Source organism: Simochromis diagramma, unplaced genomic scaffold, assembly GCF_900408965.1.
Source record: "Simochromis diagramma unplaced genomic scaffold, fSimDia1.1 OVJJ01000596.1, whole genome shotgun sequence".
NCBI lineage: Eukaryota > Metazoa > Chordata > Actinopteri > Cichliformes > Cichlidae > Simochromis > Simochromis diagramma.
Window position 1 is genome coordinate 11,355,059 of NW_024387245.1, and position 23,991 is coordinate 11,379,049.

Below are 23,991 nucleotides of genomic sequence, written 5' to 3' on the forward strand. Positions count from 1 at the left end.
GTTTGTCCGATGATCTGGGACATGTTAGCCAGCTGCCAAATGAAAGGGGATAAATCACGCAAATGAAAACAAATAGAGCCAGGTCGGCTTAACTCTAATTAAAGCCGGTTCCCCTACTCTCTGAATTCTGCTGTGTTCTACATACTTGACAGTGCTCCCGGAAACATGTGTTCCTCCCGAATTCCTCCATCTCTGAAACAGAGCCATGTGTGGCTGCACAGGGGGCAGGGTATGGCTGCACCGCGGCTTCTTTACATTTTGACCAATTCGCATATAACCGAGATACCAGCGAGTGAAAAGCGATTGTGTAATGCTTTAATAATGTTTTAATGCACTGCGGTGTATTTCCATGCCCCTTGAAAAAAGTATTCCTGCACTCATGTGTTTCTCTCTTTCTCTCTCTCTCTTTTTCCCCTCTCCCCTGTCGGTCCACGTTTCCCCGTGCCTGCTGATTCTGCTGCATATAGGTAAGGAAAAAAAAAAATCCACCACATTATTACCTTTTCATCTGAATACTTTATGAATTGCTACAAATGATTCAAAGTTTGCTTGTACGAATTATACAAGCGTGGTCTAAGAATGCTTTTGCATGCTTGTCGTATGAACTTACATAACTGTAATTCCAGACTAATCAGCACTGGCTGGCTACTAAGTTAATGGGCCAAAAGGATCAGCCACATGAACCTGCCCCTGCACGGCATGTGTCACTCTGCATTATTGCACTTTTTCATTTATATTACTAAGTCAGTTCCATTCACAGTGCTTCTATTCAGAGGAATAGCTGTGTTGGCTGCAACTTGTTTACATGTGTGCTTGTGTGTGTGTGTATATGTGTGCTTAACTGCAAATCAGATGCCTCATTTGAAGGTGAAACGGATCAGCTTTACTTTTTTATTTATTTATTTTTTTGTTCAGTTTCCTTGTTTGCTCAGGCTGAATGAGACATAAATGATCCTATGTAGGTCTTGTGATATGACAACGAGACAGCAGATTAGAGTGCCTCAGGTGGATGTCTGTCTTTTCACCAGCTCATTCTTATCCACCGCTGAAAGAAAATATCAAGTTGCTACTCTCCGTAATCCTCCCCATCGTAGGGCTCAGTGGCTCCTCTCTAGCTGACCGTAAAGCGCAGAGAGTGTCTCAGTTGTCATACAGCGGGAGGCAGAAGTGCCCTCCAGAAACAACCGTTTCTGCTTTGCCTGAGTGTGTCCGCGCACAGGGAAAACAGGAAGGCTCACTGACCCATGGATCAGTTCAATTAGCATTTGCCAACGACACCTGCTTGCAACCAGCCACTCTAGTGTGAGCGTGTGCGTGTATGTGTGTGTGTGTTTGTGCTAGTATTGCTGCACAACCCCATTAAAAATTAAAACACAAGGCTGGGAGTGCACTGGGGTAGACCTTCTGTTCCCCGTTCTCATCAAAAATAAAAGGACAGCAAAGTATTTTAAAAAATGGAAAAAGAAGTGGGGGAGATGAGAGGGTTTTACAGCAGCTAGGGGTGTTTGTGTGTGTGTGTAGCAGGGTCGAGTGCATGAGCGAAAAACAAGCAAATTAATTGTCAAAATAAAAGATGAAGGCAATTATGAAACTAAAAGCCCTGTTAACATATTATGAAAGTAAGGTTTGGTAGTGCAGACGAAGGTATGCGTTTCAGCAGATTTTGTAACACCTGCTTTCATGCTGGGTCAGTTTTAACCTGAAGCACTGAGCAGAATAGATAGACAGGGCGTTATGAATAGAGGGTCAAAGGTCAAAAAGTGTAGCCACCCAGCTCGTAATGACTTTAACCTATGACCCTGCGCCGTGTCATGAGTTGTCTCTTAATGTAGCATGAGTGATACCTTGGCAGCCTTTTCACATTCTTGTGTCTCAGCGGAGAGAAGAAAAGCTCAGATTGCTGAAAAATAAATAAATAAAAACCCAAAGTTGCAATGGCTAGGTTGTAAATAGCTGCTAAATTCTACCTGTTTTTTGTTTTTTCATAGTCTAATGATTTCACATGCATTGACACCATGATGCAAAATGCTGAAAGTTTATCTCCAGGAAGCCCCCTACTGTAGCATGGCGTTTGTGCTTCCTTGTAGCCAGCAGTCCTGGCTTTGTGTCTAATGGAACAGAAGACTTCAAACGTGACTAATTGTTATCTATTTGTTTGTTAATGTGCCTCTTGTTTGGTGCTGTTGGGAACAGATGTGCCTGATGAGCTTTGTGAAGTGGCAGAGATATGCACTGGGATGAGCCTAATCAGTAGCACAATTATAAGTTGTGGAGTACATCATCTGCGCGAGCTGAGGAGGAAAATTGTTGTTTTTCATTTGGTGTACATGCAGCATCTTGAGCATGTCCCTTTCACAGTTAGAGAGCTGCCAAGTTTTCCAAGAAGAAGGGGAAAAAAAGGAAAGAGGAGCCCTACGCTGTGTGCTTGGTTCAGCACGGGAAGCATAAAGAGTAACTGATATGGGTGTGTTCCAGCCTGTATAAAAAATACATGGAAAGGTTAAGAAGAAGATGATGTTTTTAGTGAGAAATTGGGGTGGATCTGTTGTTGCTAGAGGAAGAGTGGTGACATGCTTGCTGACCTTCTACGTGACCCTCTGTGGTGATGCCTGAAGGCTTCGGTGAAGGCAGCGACCTCAGAGCTCAGTGCAATAAGCCTTGGGCTTCACCAGGATGGCCTGTAAACACATGCTGGGTCAGGTGCTGTTAAAGAGTTTCTAATCAGAGGGCATCGTTTTTTTAGTCAGGTTATTGCTGTGACTATAAACAAATTCAGACTTCATGTTGCCTTTTATTCAAATTTGAAAATTTCTATTATTATTATTTAGTATTAATGCAGTGAAAATAACAACGCCTCCCTTAGACCAGATGTTTTTTGCATTTGCGGTGGATGTGATTGAGCACTGAGGACTTGATTTGTGTGTGTGTTTAGACTTGTCCAGTAGATCCCACTTTTTCTTCTTTTCTCTTTTCTATGTGTGCAGCTTTTAGCACTTGCCTTCTAGCGTCAGACCCTGGGAGGCCACTGAAATGTGCTGGGTGTTGAGGTTGTGTTTGAGCAGGTCACAGCTCAGCAGATTACATGGCCTCCTTTGTCAGTGTGGAGCACAGAAATAATTCAACTTTAAGGTTTTCGGAACAAAAAGACATGTCGTGTCCAAGTATAATATTTATCTGCAGTGATGTCTTTGCATTTAAATGTTCAGATGGAGTCACATTATTATAATGTTACTTTGCATGATCTTCAGTATATTGTTATAATATGGATGATATTTTCCTTGTTTTTTGTATCAGTCATTATTATAATGCTTTTTATTTATATATTATAAATATTTTCCACCTCTTTTCAGTTCTTCCTACCACGCTGTATTATAGCGTGAACATCAAATTAGTGTTATTAACTAGTACTTTCAAGAAATGAAAGCTCAGTTTCACTTTCATTCAGTCACTTCACTATTTAGTAAAAGTCAATTGTGGCACCAAATGGACAATTATAAATAAATCAATAAATAAAAACAGAATTCAGAATCATGGCTTTCTCATGTGCGTGTTCGTTGTCTCCCTTCTGTGACTGGAGGAATGAAAACTCCAAACCGAATCTCATCAGGGATCAAACTCAGATTCCTCCAAAGAGGCAGAAATCTCTGCAGGCTATCTGGAAAGGCTACACATTCAAATTGCATTTTTACTGCACAACACATTGCAGCTGAACACACTTCACACCACTTTTGTGCTCTGAATGCTGAGAGGACTGTCACCGTATGGAATGAGATTTTGTTGTGTGTGTGCGTGCCATACACTATTCTCTGTGCATACGTATCTGTGCGAATTCATACCTCTTTAGATGATGTATTGTGTGTTTTTGCTTGCATGTCTGCAAAGTGTAAAAATCTCACTCTGTGAAGTGTGTTATCCTAGTGTGTCACCAGCACCAGGAGATAATGGTACTAGACAGAGGCTAATGTACAGTCCTATAAACCGTAATGGATCCAGCGGGAATACAGAGCTGATATGAAACTTGTAGGCCACTCTTGTGGTATATTGCCTTTAATATTGTGTGGTTGACTCTGTGTATGGTGCATGATGGGCAAGAATGTTTAGAGGAACAGCAGGATTATGACATGGCTATATTAAAAAGACATTAAAATAATATGACCCACTCACGGGGATAGGTGGATTGCTGAGCCAGGCTCTCCTTTGCAAGTAGATGGAAGATCATTTTGGGGGGGGGATTTTAATGGTTTGAAATTATTCAGCTGTTTTGGAGATAGGATGTGAAATGATGCTGATTTTATCAGTCTCCTCCACTGAACAGTGCCATTAATCTGAGTGTGCGTTGTTTATTCCACCTATTATTAACACAACGGCAGACAAATGGATTAAATAAAAGTCTCTGGTAAGGATGTCCCATTCGCTGTTTTATGGAGAACCCTGGGATCTAACGTAGTCTCTCTGATCAAAGAAAAGAAAAACAAGTTATGATGTTTATATTATGTTATATTGTTTAGTGTAGTCGGGGACAGGGGTGCTCGCATGACCAGATACGCCATTAATCATTCTGTCGAGGAGGGAGGGAGCCGGGGCCACGGGGCGAGGGGTCGTGGTGGGGTGGTTTGTAAGGGTGGGGTGTGAGGGGCAGTGACAGTTTGGCAAGGTGATGTGAGCCGAGCTACTAGCCTGTGCAGAAGTCCCCCTCCCTTCAATCTCCCCCGATATCACACCATCTCTCCCTCAGTAGCTTCCGCTCTCTTTTTCTCTGTCACCTTCTTCTATCTTACCAGCCACATTTTCATTCCCTCTATTAAGGCACTGTGTTTACCCCCCGGTGTGTATCTCCTGGGCCCGAATGTCACTCACGCGCTGTGAGTGCTAGGCCCCACATATCACATTGTGATAGGATATATTGAGTTCACGGAGTGTGAGTTCATAAATGTGGGTGTGTAACACTTTAAACGTGGGAGCAGTATTATTAACACAGTGTATTCTCTATGTGTAAAGTGCAGTGATCCAAAATGATCAAACTGGTGCTGATAGAAATCTCGCTCTGAGGCTGGCACTGGATACAAATCCAAGCTTTTACTATGTTTTACTCAACAAATGATATATTTTGACCTGTGAGTTACAACATTTAGGTTAAGGAATCATTGGAGTCGTCAGGTTCATTACCTCTGGGGACCACTGATGTTTATTCAAATGCCACAAAACTCAGTTTAATAGTTGGCATTTTGACCCTGGACAACCAAAACACTCATTATTATTTTCATTTCTACTATTCAACAGATAAAAAGGATTTCAAAATTAAGTGTGAGGTCTTTACCTTTGAAAAGAGTGTTGTTGTGACTTGGCACTGTTTAAATAAAATTGAACAGAACTGAATAGATGCCTGTTTTTGTTTTGTTTTTTGCCTATATCATCCAGACTTGCATGTCCCAGTATTTTGTAGGTACATGGGCTGACATAAACTAATAAGCATGTACCAACAATTTATATATTTACTTTTTAAACATGCAACCTCTCTATGTGGATCCTGCACAGTCACTTTTTTGTGGCTCCTTGTGGTGTGTCGGTTGCCGGATGAATACGGGTAAAGTGAAGAACTTTACAGAGAGATGGCAGATGAATGATTGACTTGGGGCAAAATTTTAGTGGTGCTTTTTCCTATTCATTAACAGATATGTGTTCAGTGTTGCATTTAGAGTTACAATGACCATCGAATCATAATAACATAAAAAAGTAATGTGTCTTTCCAATGTTGGTATGCTGTAAAGACATCACTTGTAGCTCAGTTGCATTAAGTTCACCCTGTAGTCAGGCGTGGAGCTTTTTTTTGTGATTACTGACTAATATGATTTGAGAGTAAATGTCGTTGTAGCTCCTCTTCATCACAGCCGAGCCTTTGATGTTTTAAATTCAGTCCAAGGATTGCACGCTTCTTAATAGGATGACAAATTTGTAGAGGCCCATGATTCACGAAAGCATTTCAAAACCAATTAGATAAAACCCCCCAAAACCCATGGTCATCAAGCTAAAAACAAGACTGTAAATTACAGCTCGTGTCAGTCACGACTTGTTGTCACATAAACGCTTACGCCTTCTGACAACTGAAAACATTAAATAAACACTTTTTAGAAACGTTGTCATTCTGAGTTGGTTTTAAATGTCAAGTGCACTGCGTGTAGCTCACGTAGGCCTGGAATTTAAGAAAAAAAAAAAAGGTAGAGCCTCTGATCTGCAAAGTCCTGATATGAACTGGAAGCAGCAGTGGTCATTCCTTTAACACAACCGCGGGGATAATTGGTTTCTTTAAGGAAAACATTCTGTGGTAGACTTTCAAACATTCTTAAAGGTTCATCCCTGTATGTCTACTCTTTGATCTGTCAGCACGATTTCCCCGAGAGGTTTCTCCCTTTATGTTGTATGTCTCCATTGAATGCATGCTCCTTGTTGGACATGCATTTGCAGTATGCCAGTTAGTATTTTTTTTGACTGAAGGCCGTGTGTGTACGAGTTTTTAGCAGTGACATCAAGGACGTGCCATGGACAGAAACCCCGGAGAGTTGAATCAGCACGACAGCCAGGCTCACAGCTATCTAAAGCGTGTCATCTAATTTAACCTCTGAGCTTAGTCTGAGTCACATAATCAAAGACCATACATGTCCGTAAATGCGTATTGCTTGTTTGTCTCATTTTTAAAAAATCTAACTTTCAGCTCTTTCTTCATCACTCTCTTTGTTTCTCCCTCCATATTATTTTATGTCCTGGTTCGCGAGCGAGGCTTCTGTGTCTGACGTGCATTAAACACCTGCTTTGAAAACAGAGATCAGTCGCGTGGAAAAGCCCAACAGAAGCCTTCAAGGGCTGTGGATCACAGGCAAAGTCAAATATTTGGCTATGGAGTGTCTGGGAGGTGCATAGAAGAAATCTTTTCATCCCTTCCCCCCAGATGAGGATTTCTGCATCTGTCAGAATGCATCTGAGGGTTTTGGGGAATGAGTCCTGGCAGGTGACAGGGTGAGATGATTAGTGATTGCAGTATGGCTGTGTTATGACAAGTGGCTCACCATTATTGTTGGAATTCCCCCCCAAAATTGCTAAATTTATGGTATGGTATACTTTCAGTATATCCCACCGTTGGTCTGTGTCAACAAAGATTTACCTCTCTTCCTTCTGTTGGTACCAGAGAGGCCATGATTGGCTACTGCAGACAATAATGCTAGACCGAGAAATACTGACTAGAAAAACAGAGTAAAATGGGAAAAACACTGGCAGAACACCTATGGTACGTAGAAACCAGGTGTTTATTTTGACAATGGTATTATTTAAGGATACCTTTAATAATATCTATTATCTGATTTTTTTTTTTACTCATTATTTTTACTATTGTTACTTTTAGCGACACACAATCTATTGTTGCTGGAGCACCAGTTTCCTGATGAAAGTGAATACGAGAGTTCTGTAATGTCCACCCGAGGGCATGGCAGCAGTTTTTTTTTTTTTGTCTCTAAAACGTTGAGAGGGGAGAGCAAAAGCACTTACATTTTCACCACGAGACTGCGGTGCAATTTCCTTTAGTGTAGACAATTTAAAAGCAATGAAACATACGATACCTACGAACTGAATACCACACCGTAAAGGAATAACAGTATCATCGCTGTAAGGCACCACTTTTAACTGTTAGTGTCTGAAGTGGCAAGTTCAGGAATCTTCATGTCTTATTCATCGGAGACGGGGAGGAACCCGGGATTAGTGTACTCACAGCAGCCATATGAGAAGATTATTACAGTGAAGGAACTACAAATGATCTGGAGTTCACTGTAGCATCTGAAAAAAGTCCTGCTTTGTTTACTGGATTCACGAAGGAGATGTTGCATATGAATATTTTAATGTTAATGTCGATGCTTTATGAGGGAATTTGTGACCAATTAAATCACATTAGAGGAAACGAGAAATGATCACTGGTACCACTTCAAAATGTACAGCCAGCTGAATGGGCCGCATCTTGTTCTACGTAATCAATTTACCTCTTTCTTGTTTTTTTTAGGCCACCGTTAACTTGACAAGACTCAGCTTTTGCCAAAAAAGCACTTTAGGGGTATTTTAGCAAAAAGCTGCAGGGAGTTGTTTGAGAAACGGGACATGAGGCCAGACTGAAAAAAGGGCATCTTCATATATTTTAGCTCTCATTATTTATTACATCGTGTTTCTTAAGTTCCGCCAAATAAAGTTAAAGAACTGCAACACTCTGCATCGCTGCCCTGTGGAGGAACCTCAGCTGCTTGTGTCTGCAGTGAGGTTCAGTCTGAAACCAGGATAATTGGCTGTTTCTTTATGTCTGCTGTGTACTGTCATTTCTTGCCTTTAGTATTTTAGATATCTGCCATTGGGGAGTGTCAAAGAGATGTATGCAGTAGAGATGAGAAGAGGCAGCCCCTACTTTTTAGTCCACTGTGCTGTTGCTATCTGTGGCTATTTATCTGCATACTCCTGCGGGTGACAGGGAACGTGGCTGAGCTCGGCTCTGGCTGAGCTCCGTCCTTGGAAGTGGGGTGAGCAGCGGACAGGCTGGGAGTCAGACAGATGCCCTCAGCTTACCACAGATCATTAATGCATGAGGGCGATGGAGATGGGCAGTATCTTGTTCCACTGGAGAAAAGGTCACAGCCAATGGAGACTGCAGAGGAAAGACAACATGAGTTGAGGGTGCAGGGAGATGCAAAGTAAGAAGGGAGGTAGAGAAGGGGTAGAAGAGAAGGAGGCTAGAAAACCAGAGCATGCAGAAGAATTCTTAGTGTGGCAGTGTTATGTTTGACTGTATATATGTATGAATGTATGTGTACTTATCCAGGTTTGTCCATACACTGTACTACCTGTGCATGCATGCATGTTTTATGATAAGCGATCCCAGTATATCTGATTTGCCTTTGAATCAATAGCTATATTTTATATGTACAGCAGAAGGAAATTATTGAATTTAGTCTAAACATGGCAGTTTTTAATAAATCTGGTTTCTTGGGTTGTCAATATGAAGGCTATGATTACTTATCAGGGATTTTTCCCACCACTCCAGTATTCAGCTGCAAATCCTCACATTTAATACGATTTTGCACAAAAAACACAATGTTTTAAGCAGTTCCTTTTATGTCTACATCAGAGTGGATTCTAATGGTGAAGCATGCAAAAACATTCCCAAAGGGGGAAAAACATAAACACTGAGGAAGTTTGTACTTGAGAGTAGTCTTTAATGGCATAACAATGGAAAACACACATTGACATGTTTTCCCCGAAGAGATATTTGGCATGCATTATCAGGCTGGAATAGCACACACCACGTCTCAGTTTGACACAAGTGTATACTGTACTAGTACGTGTCTGTTTTTAATACATTCAATAATATATTAAAAATGGGACTCTCCAACTTCTCTTTTAAATGCCATTTCACTAACAGCAGTGCAAAGTCACTGCATAGCCTGCTCGTGTAGGGCCATGCATTGTCCTCAGGTTCTCACTCATCACGTTCAGCTTTAAAAAGCCAAGGTGACAAGTGTCAGGATAGATATTTAAGCCTTTATTACCTACAAAATACCAAGTCTGCCAAAGCTTATCTTTACATTTTTACTTGCTTCCGTATCCTTTTCTAAAAAAAAGCTTGCGATACATCGATGCAACCTTTGTATCCCAAATGTTAGTCATGTACATCTGTAATACGTCCTTAGTAACTAAATATATTGCTGAAAAGTGCAAAAAGCCTCAAAGAAATTGAAAAATTCCTTTTGCACAAATCTTCTAGATACAGAAATGTCAAAGTTGTATCCCTCAAAATTGTAAATGGACATGGCACAAAATCATTTCAAAGCACAGAAATTGTTTTTTGAGTATGTGCATGGCTTCATTTTTGACATACTCTCGTTTTTATAAATGGCAAGAAGAATGCATATTTTGTACAATTTTTGATAGTGTCCCAGGAACTGTATTTACTGAAAGGTATAAAGTTAAATATTACTTTCCTGGGAAAATGACATCACTTTTCTGTTGTTACAGTTAGTTGTACGCACAAAAACACGTGATGGTCTATCCTGACAACCTGATGATGTATAATTTATCTGCTGTGAACAGCTGATTAGATCAATAAAGCACCTATAATTGGATTATGAAGTTTTTGTCGTTGCTCTCACTTTTCGCTTGAGTTCTGCAAAGTTTCTGTGTTAGTAGAAGAAAACAACAGTCTGGGACACATTGAATGTGTGATATACTCATCCAGTTTTGCATGGTAAAAAGGATTATTGCTCTAACTTATTTGGTTTCAATTTTACCAGCATTTTGAAATAGATCTGCAAATGAGAGTTTGGTAATAAAGAATTAAAAGACTGATGTAGCTTCCTGATCTGAAAAGTAAAGCCAGTACAGAGGTGCCTTAGAGATGCATTCTTTGACCAGTTTTAGTCCACATGCTTTGGGCATACGCTTCCAAATGCTCAGCTTAAAGACTTCAAGATCCAGTCAGTGACTTTAGAGTGCCTACATCCATCTTTTATCTACAGTCTATGAATTCAATACATATTTCAACTCATATGTTGAATGACATTATCTGTAAATTTCCAGGCTGTGATACCTGGATGCTTCCACTTGATTTATTTTCTCAGACTTGGCTAAAATCTCCCCAGAGCCACAGAAGACATTATTCAAGTTTTCTTTTTCACAAGCTCCCCATGACCATTAAATTCACTGCCAACTTAATGTTGAAATAATGCAGTCCCTGTAAAGACATTTTTCAGTCTCGTGCTTCCTTGGAGAGTGACAGTGATGAACCGTCTTGTGTTTGCAAACATTTCCACACAATACACACTATATCCATTATTAGATTTTTCCCCATTTCCCCTCCCCGTTCTCATTTAATTTTGCAGAGATTAACTTTTTAAGCCAATGCTACAGATTTGTCTCGTAAATGTGCGTATTCCACATGAGATGCCAGGAATCTGCTCTGCTCAAGCGTGGCTGTGTAAACGAGTGTTGTGGCTGCGAGGTCGGCATGTTGTGGCTGTCTTTGGCTTTCTCTCCCCAGCCGGTTTCTGCTTGTCCGTGGGGTGCCATGGCTTGCTTTTCTATTGCGGGCATGGCAGAAGCAACGGGTGGGGTAGTGTAAAGGGACATGGGGAGATGGAGGCTTGGGGGAGTGCATACTTACTCCTCATTGCCCCTCCATTATATGTGGTTGACCTATTTCAGCAGTGAGCAGCAGAGAGCTGGGAGGGGTACAGGGCAAAATCACAGGCTGACAGTAGTCCCCTGGTGAGCGGAGCAGGGTGTGTGATTGCCTAATGGAGTCACCCCCCCACCTCCATCACCGCCACCCATCGCACACACATACACGTACGCAAACACACACACACTCACACAAAACAAACACGCACCAAATATCTGCCTGCCCTCCTACCAACTGTCTTTTCCTCTTAACACATCCATTAACAGGTGTGATGTCTGTGCGTGAGTGAGTGTGTGTATGTGTGTGTGTGTGTGTATGCGTGCACGCGCGTGTGTGAAACACAGGTTGCTGGGCAGTGTGTTATTTCTGTTACGTGCTCTTGTTTACTTTCAGTCTTTGGAGCTCTAGTGAAGTACTGCTTGGTGTTTAGATGGCGGCGGAGGACGAAGCTAACAAGCCGGTCCAAAATTCCCCATAGATGTTCAACTGGGTTCAGAACCGAAGGCAATAGCAAATGCCTCATAATATTTTCATGTATCGAATACCTGTGAGCCTCTGGCCGTTATTCTTGTTTTACTTACATGTGTCTCTGCGCTTGTGGGTTTGTGTCTGTAGCTCGAGTCAAAAGTGGACGACTCTAAACACAAGCATACTCGTCAAGATACGACATGTAGTCTCATATAGTTGAAGGTGCATGGGACCACCATATGGAGATGGGTCTCATCTCTGTGAGATGTCTTGTCACATTTGTGTGACTAGACATAGTTCCCAAGCAGAGAAACTAAAGTCTTAGCGTTTAGTTAGCTTTTTTTCATTCTCTATTTTCACATCTTGATTTGAAATCTCATATTTCTCCCTCAAACTTTCCCTTCTGGCTTTATGGAAACTTGTCTGGGTTGGTTTGAATTCGTATGCAGTTTCTCTTCCCACAGTGAAATAAATAAATAAATCAAAATCAAAATTGACCAGGGCAGCAGAATCTGATCTGAAGTAGTCAGTCAAGATATATTTCAGATGCACTCTGTTTCCAGATGTGAACTGCAATCTATCTCAGCCGGATATGGAAGCAGTCAGGATATGATCCTGTGATACCAGGTTTGGTCAGGGTCATAGCAGCATAGTGGCATGGTTTATGAGTGTGCAGCACTGGCATCACATGTCCACTTTTGCCTGTGTCTGTTATACATAATTACTGCACATTCCTCACTGTCACTCCATCTTTAAGCCTGCTCTACCACCTATAGAAGCATTCATTGGATCATAAGGCAGGGATTGTATAGAAATGATTCATTACTTGATATTTGAGTAAGCAAGGATACAGAGGATCATTCAAGATGTTTTTGCAAGAGAATGGAACAGTATGAAATGGGCTGATTCATTGTCATAATCATCATGGGCTGTTTAAACCAATTTTGCCTGGGCTTTGCATGGAAGGGAGTCCCCCAAATGGATCTAAGTGCATGTGAGCTAATGGGTGTTGGCACACCCAAAAACTACACAGTCACCAATCCTACAGTAATTACACATGTATGTAATGTAGCCTGTGTGCAGAAACCAGCGTGGTGCAATTACCCTCGAATGCTTACAAAGCCCTCTTCTTTTTAGGCGTAAGCCCAGCAAGCGTCCTGGCTACCCTTAAATAAGCATGCAGGAGGACACACTAGCGGTACGGAAATACAATGGAAAAATTCTGCACCGCAGAACTATTTGTAAAGCAGCCAAACAAGCTGCAATTCTGACTGTGTTGCTGTGCAGCTCCTCTTGTTCGAATGAATTCAGCATTTTTAAAATAACACGCTTACTCTACGTGGAAGAGCAAATATGCTGCAGGCCTGCTGAGATGTAAATTTTTGACTGTAAATTCAAGTTGAATATGAATTGTTGTCAGAAATGCTGAAGAAAAGTAGAAATGCATTAATTATTGCTTAAATTCAGAGGGGGATTGTGTTTGTAGCTTAACCAGCCTACTGTATGTGTGCATAATATAGATAGTTTATTACCTATTTCTATAGGAATAAAGCTTGAAACATAGAAAAATCAGCCTTTATATTATAAGTGAATGACATTTATTGTCTTTGGATCAGGCAGTCATGTATCTGGAAGCACAAGATGGATTTGTAGTAGCACATACTTTTTTACAGCATAAAAGCAAGTGAGTCGATGGTGACAGCTGTCAGATTTTGTTGAGCAGACTGTTGGGACACACTCTGATAACTGATCAGCTGGTCAGTCTTCTTTTGCGACTGAGGCTTTTTAGAACTTATAGTAACACTAGCTGGCTTCATCTGTGTTTTTGATAAAGTGAGTGGTTGCAGTTTTCTTGACAGAAGCACTGTTGCAATTTTTTTTTTTACTGCCATCTAATGCTCTCTGCACTGTAAATAAAGAATTAGCATGTTGTACAACAGCGAGCTTGTGTAACAGTATTAAGATTTTAACAGTATTACAGCCATATCTAACACTTGAGCTGTTAGGCCCAAAGCGGCATAATAAATTGCTGGAAAAGCGGATAGAGTTTGTGTTTTGTGCTCTCGGTGTGTATCTGGTGTCACTTGCATGTGTGTGTGTGCATGTCATCGCCCTTAGGCCTAGATACGGAGTCATGTCTATTAGCTGGCTATTGCGGTCGGGTTCTTGTTTTTATTATCAGCATCATAACGGCGGCATTTGTGCGTGTGGGTGTGTGCGCGTTTCTGCCCTTTAATATATCACCTCCTGCTCTCCCTCTAGTGATCCCGGGGCTAAGATTTATGATTCTGCATTACATCTGCCTTGTCACATTAATTCAGCCATCACACAAAGACACATGTACACACATGCAAACGCATACTTCACCCCTCCACACACAAACACACCCACATACACACCCATGGTTGGACTATCAAAGCCCACATTAGAGCATACACCCATGTTTGGTAAATTACGGCGCACAACAAATCCTGATCTTCTCATTTCCCATCATATCTGAGGTCTTTAGTAGATGGCTGCAGGTCAAAATACACAAATCCTCAGCTCAGCGGTAGGCCTGGGAACACAGTAGAAGGCACAATTGTGGAGAGAACATTAAAAAAAAGAGAGAGAGAACTTTTCAAGGCACCGTATGTCTCTTTATGGTTTCTCACTTTGCAGTTTGATTGACGAGATGGCAAGAATAAGATTTAGGTTGATGTGGGCATGAGGGCTCTATGTGCCCGTGCATCTCAGAGGAATAAGCAGGCAGCCAGATTCTGTGACAGACGTGCAGAATAGACTATGCTCTGGGGATGGTGTCTCACACTTTCTGACACACTTCCAGTCTGTAATGTCCTTCAGATAAAGTGCTGCTAGGGATTTTTGTGAGGTTGGACATTCGAGTGCTTTAGAATATATGTGTGAGGTAGGCATATAAAATGAGAACACATCACTGAGAAATGATGAGATGGTTGCCTTGTCTTGATTCTATGTAGTTATGCAGTTACGATCCTCATCGCTACACCTGTACATCGCTGTTATGTCTTCTCTAACCTTGATGTCTTGTATCAATGGTACCGCTATTGCTTTGTGAATCCATAGAAAAATACACAAAAATTCAATTTGAGTCTTAATGTCTATATAATATAATACAAATGATTTACATTTAGAAGTCCTCCACTCAGAACTTTTGAATGTATTTGCAGTGTCACGTGTCATCTTCGGCTGATAGCTGCACAGTAGAGGAGCGGTGTAATTCAAAGCAGAAAGACATGGTATAATAAACATTCTGCTTTCAAAAATCTGCTGAAATCACACTAATCTCTTTGTATGCATATGTCCAAATTATCAATGGCTTTACACTAAGGCAAGGTTTAAGGAGTTTGAAGAATGGACAATTCTTGAGCTTTACATGCAAGTAACAAAAGGCCATAAGAGTAATTAATTCATGTATAGCAGATGTATGTATGTTTTGATATACACAGGACAAATATTGAAGTGTAGCTCATGAGCAGATTGGCAGCTTCTACTTGTCGGTACTCATGTCTTTTCAGGAGTCTAATTTAGTGCTGAGAATGAGTTTGTTACTGTTAATTTTCTTTGATAAGCAGCTCTTCTCCAGTGTGAAGACAGTTTACACTGGTGGTGAAAGGCGTAAGATTTCTCTCACTGTCTTTTTGAAGACACGGGTACATTGGTAAACCACTTCTAAAGCTGATGTGAGGTATTTGAGAAATCCTCTGAACCGCTTTATGGCTACGTTTAAAACAAATGCCCAAATGTCAAATGCAAAAACAAATGTAAATGAGATTATTTTGCTGACACTTTCTTGCATGCACAATTAATTTCTCCAGAGTTTATGTTGTTGATAAGTTGTGTAGCTTATTCTGATCATAGTTTTTTTTTTTTTTTTTTTTAATGAGATGATCCTGTGCATCTGTTGTCATCTTTTGTTTGTATGTCTGGCCTTTTGGCCTTTCGATAGTGGCAGAAACAGGCTGCCTACTGCTATGGGCCAATTAGCCAAGTAGAGGCATCGCATCAAGGCGTTGGGCACAGTGAGGGGTCAGAGAGTGCAGCGCGTCTCCTTCTGACAAGCACAGCTCCACTCCATGGCCCGCTGGTCAGTATGGGGTAGGGTGATGGCCCTGTCTGGTTTCGGACACCCAGGGGTGTGACATGTGACAAGTGAATAGGCTTGCCATTTTTGCGATAAAAGGACCAGTCGTTATGTCTGCAAGTGAAGCCAAGCAATGGGGCTTATGTATGCAATGGCTGCTTTAAAACATCATTTAAGTGTTTGTGCATCAGTGAATGCAAGTGCTCGAGTTGTGGGTGGGCATGGAGGCGCGGGAGCATGACACATATTCATATTGACACCTGTCATTGAGGACTTGAAGCATAAAGATGGCAAATACCCATCCTGTGTGAAGTTAATTGGGGTTTGTGTTGTACTGTCTGTGTTTGAACCCCCGCTGTACCTCTTTGGAATGGGTTAGGTTGAACAGCCCACTTGTTCCTTACACCTTTTCCCTCTCTTTTTCTCTCCCGTAAACTCAGAAAGCAATGTATGTGCCGTGCCTTGCTGCACCATAAATTAGTCCTGGGTGGCGGCATGGTGCTTGCTGGGTAATTTGGACAATGGGGCGTTTGACAGCTCACCCATCACAGCTACAACGCCCCAGGGAGCCACTTCTCCTCCAGAGCTTTTCTCTGTCTCCTTGCGCTCTCCTCCCTCAGTGCTGATGGACTGACTCTCTAAGTAGCAGCATCATTCTCCAATCAAGCACCAAAATGACTTTTCATCCATGAGCACATGCGGGAGGGAAAGGGGGGTGGATGGGGAGCATATTGTATCCAATGAGAAGGTAATCGTAACTGCAGGAGACTGAGGAGAAAAAAACATTTAGAAAAAGCAATAGAAAAACAGAGAATGTGACACATAAGGATAGGGGAGCTAAAATAACACCCCAAAATGAAATTAAATATGTAAAATGTTGGTCATGCATTAACTTAATGGCAACTTTAAGGTTGTAAGACAACAAGTGTGAATGCAAACACATTCTCAAACATTATAAAAGAATAAAGAGGAGAAACATAAATCATCTAAATGGGCTTTAATTGCCAATAGTCGTACTCGTTTATGCATCAAAGCAATTCAACCACTTGCTCACTGAATTGAAAAGCCTACTATTGGTCTTTACACATAAATTTTAATTGTCTTGTTTTTTTTCCTTGTTTTTTCCTAGTTACTTTTCAGTGTTCATGTTCCCGCTTGTAAAGGGAAAAATCTCATAAGCAGACGTTGGATGAACACTGAATAAAATCCTGCTTTCTTTAGTTTAAAAAGATCGCTCACCTATCTCGTTTGTCGAGGTCTCTGGCTTCTCTCGTGCTTCTTCTCACCTCTTTAGTGTCTCCTATCACATAACTGAATAATTATTAATTAATAGAATTACATTTGGTTTGAGAAACATAGAGCAGATTTCTAGTCTTCAATCCATCATTTAATTTCTATTACCAGCTAGTCTGACCAGATTAACTGCTTGACTGGCACACAGCGTGTTTTCAACCACAGGCAGTAACATTTAAAAATGTGTTGATCTAAAAATTTCCATTTAGTCTTCTATTACATCAAAATATAGTTTTTGGGGCAGTGAAAATGTGTTTAAAAAATGAAATGGTGAACCTTGATAATTATGATGCTTTGACCTAGTCTTTTCTGGCACCATCATGCAACTGGACAGGCAGTGACCAAGGCCTAGCATGACCCTGGCAACCGCCAGCTGCTTCCTGCCAGAGTGCAGCCAGAGAGAACCAAGTGAAGGTCGGGGATAATGATCAGAGAGAACATGTAAACGCCAACAGTGAGAAAGACATGATTGCATGTGCAAAGTCACAAAGACAGAAGTGGGTCTGTCCTCCCAAAAAACAAAACAAACAAACAAAAAAAACGCAATCAGCTTTTGCCGATTTATTTTTTGTATTTTTTAATATTGTTTTTTTATTCTCCACCTATCTGGCCACTTATAAGTCACAGAGGAAGCTGTGGAAAAGTTTAGGAAGCTGATTATTGTACAAACTTTACATGTGCATCTCTTTTTCTCCCATTCTTTAATATTCCAGTATTTTTCAGCTGCGTGTTTGCACTTTACCACAGTGGCCGATCTCAGTTTGCGCATTCATTTTTCCAATTACATCACATGCGCCGGTAAAGATAAAACCCATGAATTGGGGTTTGCTATACTGAGCACATTTAATTATTCATTCTGTTTATTTGGTGTACGTGAACTCTGCCTCCAGGTCGCTGTGATTTCAGCCTGCAATGACATGACTATGTGCAGTGAACTGATTGAGCTCAATGCTGACTTTTAGGGAATCTCTTGTTGTTGTTTTTCTTTTTCTTTTTTTTAATTTCTCCTCCCCTGCTAGGTTGTGTGATGGTAGGATTCCCTAGAGATGATATATGAGTGTGCTTTGCATGCCTCAGCAGAGAGGCTCCGATAGGACGGGGCGAGGGAGAGGTCACTGGCCCTTAACAGTAATCAATAAATACCTGCCGCAGCCAAGTGTGAGACGGGACCCTGCAGACAATGTGTGTAGACACACGAGTGTATATAAAGCACTCAGCTGGAAAGAGACATCAGAGTGGAAGGAAGCCTGTACTTATTCTGCCCATTTCTCATGGAGCTTCTAAAGGATTTTGCTTTTAAACCAACAGCCATACATATCGATTTTGAGCCAGTGGGATGTATGGGTCTTTACTTAATCCAATACTAACAAGTATTGACTGGGGAAAGTCATTACCATAGATTTATGTTCACTCAATATAATGGGTAGGTGTGTTTAAAGTACATTTATTGGGAGATCTGATTGACAGTCTACTTATCCTGCTTCACTTGACTTGACAGCTGGATGGTTTATTATTCTGCTTGACCACCCAGATGCAAAGTACCTCTTGTCCTTCCCCATAGCGGAGTAGCAAAACACCGCCGAGTAAAACTCCACCCTTGTCCAGCGATCAAGCCAACCAGTCTTTTTCTATATCCGGACGAGGGATGTATACATGAATGAGAGGGCTGAGTGAAAAGAAGGTGAAAGGAAGAAGGCAAGAGGGAATGAGAGGAGAGCAAAGTGGACAAATCAGAATAAAACGGGGATGAACAGAGAGGAGGTTTATGTTGGTGTTCATTCTTTTTCATGCTTGACTCACCGCTGATGGAAGGGAAACATTGTCCAACTGATACAGTGCTTTCTTTGGGACAATAAATCAGCTTGAGTACAGATAAAATGGAGACAGCTTATCTTGCATGGTGATGTCACAGCCCAGCATTGAAATGCTGTTATCAGAAGCACTCACATACAATATATGATATAAGATATACGGTCTTACAAATATTCAAACCAGGCATGCGGTGCAGGAAAACGGTTCATTCTATAGTATGTGCAGCAAACATATTGTACATAATACAGGCTATTTTCTAGATGTATAATGAGAATTTATTTTATGTAAAAATCAAAAGTATCACCTGTATCAGTAAACAACACCTTACAGTGTATTTTCAGCATTTCAGAAATGGTTTTTGAAAACTGAAGCCCTATCATCTAGTCTAGAAATTTTGTAGTAATATTGTGTTTCAATGTTTTACTTTGAAATCCCATTTACTTCTACTCACTGTAGAAAATCCACACAAATCTCCCTGGTTCCAGATTTGGACATATCCAGAGTGTCTGTTGCGAAGAACTGACTTTGGCTACAGCTGGCACCTAAACACAAAATTTAAAAGAACAAGAGCTTTTACAAGTTTTTGTGACTTCAGTGGCTCAAGAGAGAGAGCAGGTCATCCACTGTCAGGTCGGTGGTTCGATCCATGGCTAACTGCCCTTGCCCAAGATATTGGACCCCAACTCATTTCCAGTGCATCCATCAACGTTTGATAGCTGCATTGCAATATAACAGTCAATCCATGACATGCCTTCAGTGTGTGTGTCTGTGTGCGTGTGTGTCAAAGGGGCAATGGATGAGCAACTGAAGTCCAGAATACCCCAGATATGCTATGGTCGTTTTTTGTTGTTAACTTGAACTGCGTTGTTCGGACGACTTTTGATGAAGGCAACCAGTTTCCATTTATAAATACTCCTATAAATGATCTATTATTACTTTAGTCCATATTTAAGATGCAGTAACATGATTTTAAGCCAAAAAATGTTAAAGAAAATATTGGCAATATCAGTATCAACTCGCCAAAATAATAACCAGCAAAGTAAACACTGGCTAATTAAACTGGTCACTCTTGATTTTGCTGGTTTTGCAATCTGTTTAGCACTTACTGCATAGAGGTTTCTCCTGTTATGTTGTGCTTGTATTACATTAGAACCATTTACCATATTGGACCTAATAAGGTTCTAAGAATAAAGTCGTAAACTGCTTTCTAGGCCTGTGTAACTGAAGCATTCACTTGATCCTACATTGTTATTGTGATTATCACACGTCCAAAATGGTCAACTTCACGTGGTTAGTGCTCACATGTTTGCAAAATCTCAGTGTTGACCACATTGAAGTTGCGAAATATGATCTCATATTTATTATGAATTTCTTGCTTTCTTCTCTGATGTGGGTTTCCCACTTTTCTGTGCAACTGTGATTTATTTATGCAACACTTCTTTTTTTAGTGTACCTCTTATCTCAGGGACTCTGTCTTAATATATGTTGTTGTGCCAGTGCTATGAGCCTGTTTTGACTATGATTTGTTCATGTCCAAAATGTAAACATCCCTTAATATTGCTGCACTCCCACAGTTACTGGAGTGAACTCAAGCCAAAATAGAGAGTCACTGCCAAGACCTTCTCTTATCTTGCTTCACTCCCACTCACTAATCTCGGATTAATTCGATTAATTCTGATCTGTCTTTCCATTTTCCAGACCAGCGTGCCTTCTACCTAATAAATTCATTGACGATGCAAAATGGCAGTATCCATTCATCCAGTAAACTTATTTTTAAGGGTTTTCTTTTTCTTTAGCAGCTCATTTGTCTTCAAAATTCTTTTTGTTCTTGTGTTGTGAAATTGTTCTAAAATTCAAGTAATATTCAATTTGAGTCTTAAAATATTCACTAATAAGAGTTACAGTATGCATTAGGAAAACTTACCCCAATTACAGAGCAAAATACAATTTGAATAAAAGTGCTGCAAGGACATATTTCATTAAATTTTAAACACTCAATATGAAAGCAATTTAGATTTTTTCTGATTAAAGTCAAGTTACAGAATCGCAGATGCTTGAAAAAGTCCATATTGCATATCAAACACTGGAGGCATGCCATATTAATGTTCCTGTTAAAAGGACAGTGACACTAAAAATGTATTTCATAATGCATGTTTGGTCTTTAGAAGCATTGCAATTTGCCATTACACAACATAACTGTGCATTGTCACGAGCACTCATTATTTTTAATAAGCCAGTGCCTAAACATCTAAACTATTTTATCACCAACTGGAAAAGAAAAAGTCTGAGCTTTTGTTGCCCTCTGCATTGTTTCGGTGAGGGAGCAAAGGTGGAACGTACTGAGATGTTAAGCAGTGATTGACAAAATGCAATACAAAGGGATCAGTAATTGGCTATATCATGAAACAGTCGTGATTCAAAAAGTGCATTTAAAGAGATTACGGACAATTTACATCAACGCACAAGCATATCGTGTCTATGAACAGGTTAGCTGTGTTAATAAACCTGGCGTATTAACTGGCTAACTTCCAAGTACAATCCATCTATCCATTTTCTTGCACTTCTTCAATTCAGGGTTAAAGCGGGTGGATGCCCATCCCAGCTGTCATAAGCAGATGCATCCTGGACAGGTCACTTTCTGGACTAACACAGAAAGACACACAGCCAGTTTAAAATGACCAATGAATGTCTTTGGAATTGGGGAAGAAGCCCACATAGAAAGACCCCAGACTGGATTTAAACCCAGGATCTTCTTGCTGCAAGGTGACCAGTGCTAATCATCACACCACTATGCAAGCATGAAAACAAATTAGCATCAGTCCACACTGTCAAGTCACACTAATCCCGACCCAACTAAATCCTCCCACATTTATGAAAGGAAGAATTTTATCACTTATATATAATTTCAGATTGCTCCCAACACAGGTTGTTGCTTAAATAGACCCTTGCATGTTGCCTTTTAACAAACCTTGCACATCAGAAAAAGCAAGTGTTCCTGATTAATGTTCCTGCAGTTCAGTCTGTTTATTTTCTACTTTTTGTGAACTGACTCTGTTGAGGTGCATAGTTTGTTTATGCACTCGGCCGACGCTGGATGCGTCCTCTTAATTTCCCTGGTTGGTCATTGTAGACCTGTACATTCGGTCTATGCTAGTTTCCAGCCACTTGTGCCTTACAGCACGGTGCCTCACATTACTTTCCAGCTTTCACTGGCTGTAGGTGACAAGGAAGAAGCTTTCCAGTCACATTTCAAAGAACGAAAATAACAAATCTGTCCAGGGAAGTGAATGTGAGTATATGTTTCTTATACGGGAAACGTACGCCACAAACATAAAACTACTAATGCAGGGTGTTGAGGGGGAGCAGAATGATTGGTAAGAGTCAGGGTCTTTCATTTTGTCATGTTTCTTTTTTCCCCATTTCTGGGCTGATTTTTCACTGCAGGGCTAGTTCCATTCACTTGAATTTATTATTTCTTGCACTGAGGAAGCTGATGAAGTCCAATGTCTGTAAGCGAGTTTGTGCGTGCCTCCGCGCACATTAACGCTTGTGCCGGGTGTATGTGTGCGAGGAGATGAGACACGCGTCTCTTTATGTGTAAGGGAGCCACGCTTTCATGGCTGTTTCAGATCTCCCTGCCTCAGAGTTCGACAGAGCGACGGAGCCAGAAGCGAGAGGGAGAGATGGAGAGATAATAGGAATGGAGGGTGAAAGAAGGCTAACACAGTCTTTAATGAGTTTCCTTGGCTCTCTTTGCCTGTTTCTGGGTCAGGGTCCCCTGGTTGAGGATGTGGGTGGACTGAGGACGATAGAGCAGAAAAGAACAGTGTAAGCCAAGGTCTGCTTGAATAGACTTGTACATTATAGAGTCATCACCTACAGTACATAAAGATGCATGGGAGGAAAGGCCACGCAATGTTTAGCTTATTTCTTGAATTGATAGCGAATGATGGAAGTTAATCAAAACAACTAATGGTCTTGTTGTGGCTCTTTATTGCACGTACACAAACACAAACCCCAAAGGTCAAAGGTCACTTATAGCTTATATTCAATTAGCAGGAGCATAGAAGTCCATAAAAAATACATCCAAGCTTACTCTTTTTTGATGAAATGCAATAACACACCTACAAAACAGGATGTGCAAATGGTAAATGGACAGGTTCTTATAAGACCTCACCTGCATCATAACAGGACAGAGACGGACCCCTCCTCCGCCTTGCTGAAGGTGGCTTTGGCCATTTTCTGGTTGACTCCTCCTGCCCTTTCATTTCCTAGCAATCAGCTTCAATCTGTGGCAGGTATGGAGGGAGAGATAACATTAGGGAGACATCATGGGGAGATATCTGCTCAGCCAAGACATTATTTAGTGCTCTCAAAGCATCCAAGAGGCAACCTCTGTCAGACAACAAGGCTCCAGCATGTCCACACAGGACAGAGAAATAGGTAGATAGAAGGACATGGAAGAATTACTGATGGGCTGATAAAGTATTTTGTTATCTGAACAGTCTGCCTTCCTGTTTCTGTCCTCCTGTGCTATGTTACTGTCTGTCTGCTGCAACTCTCTTTCAATGACTCAATCCATGTCTGTCTGGCTGAGTTACTTTGAGTGTCTCCCAGTGTTCCTCCCTCTCTCACCTTATGTTTCCCACTGTAGCTCTGTCTCTATTACTTTGCCTTCTTTCTTTCGCGCTTGTGAATAATTAATGTCTACCGGTTCGATGGTAATAATAGAACAGATCTGGAGGTGACAAATGGGATGGCCAATAGGCTTCATCCTTCCTTCTTCAAAGAGTTACAAAGTTAGCCGGGCTCATTTGGTGGGCGTGTACACCCATATATTTGTGCCACTTTTTTTTTTCTTCCCTCCATGTTTGTGTGTGCATGCACATGCAGTTGTGTGTATGTGATTTAAGACAGGGAGATGAAAGGGACTTGTAATTACAGGGAAGCATATCTGTCTACTGCAGAAGTATCCGAGGAATGGCATAAAATGGGCCAGAAGCCTGAGGTCATTAGATCTGGAGCATGTGTGCGTGCTCGCATGCCCGTGTGCGAGAAAGTGACAAAAGCAAAGAGCGTGTGTGCGCGAGAGAAAATGGGAGACACGGATAGATCA

General features: G+C 41.0%; 1 protein-coding gene across 3 annotated transcripts in view; it reads left to right on the forward strand.

Moving 5' to 3' along the window:
• Positions 1–23,991, forward strand: part of unc5c (unc-5 netrin receptor C) — a 122,318-nt gene that overhangs the window by 40,473 nt on the left and 57,854 nt on the right. The window lies entirely within an intron of this gene.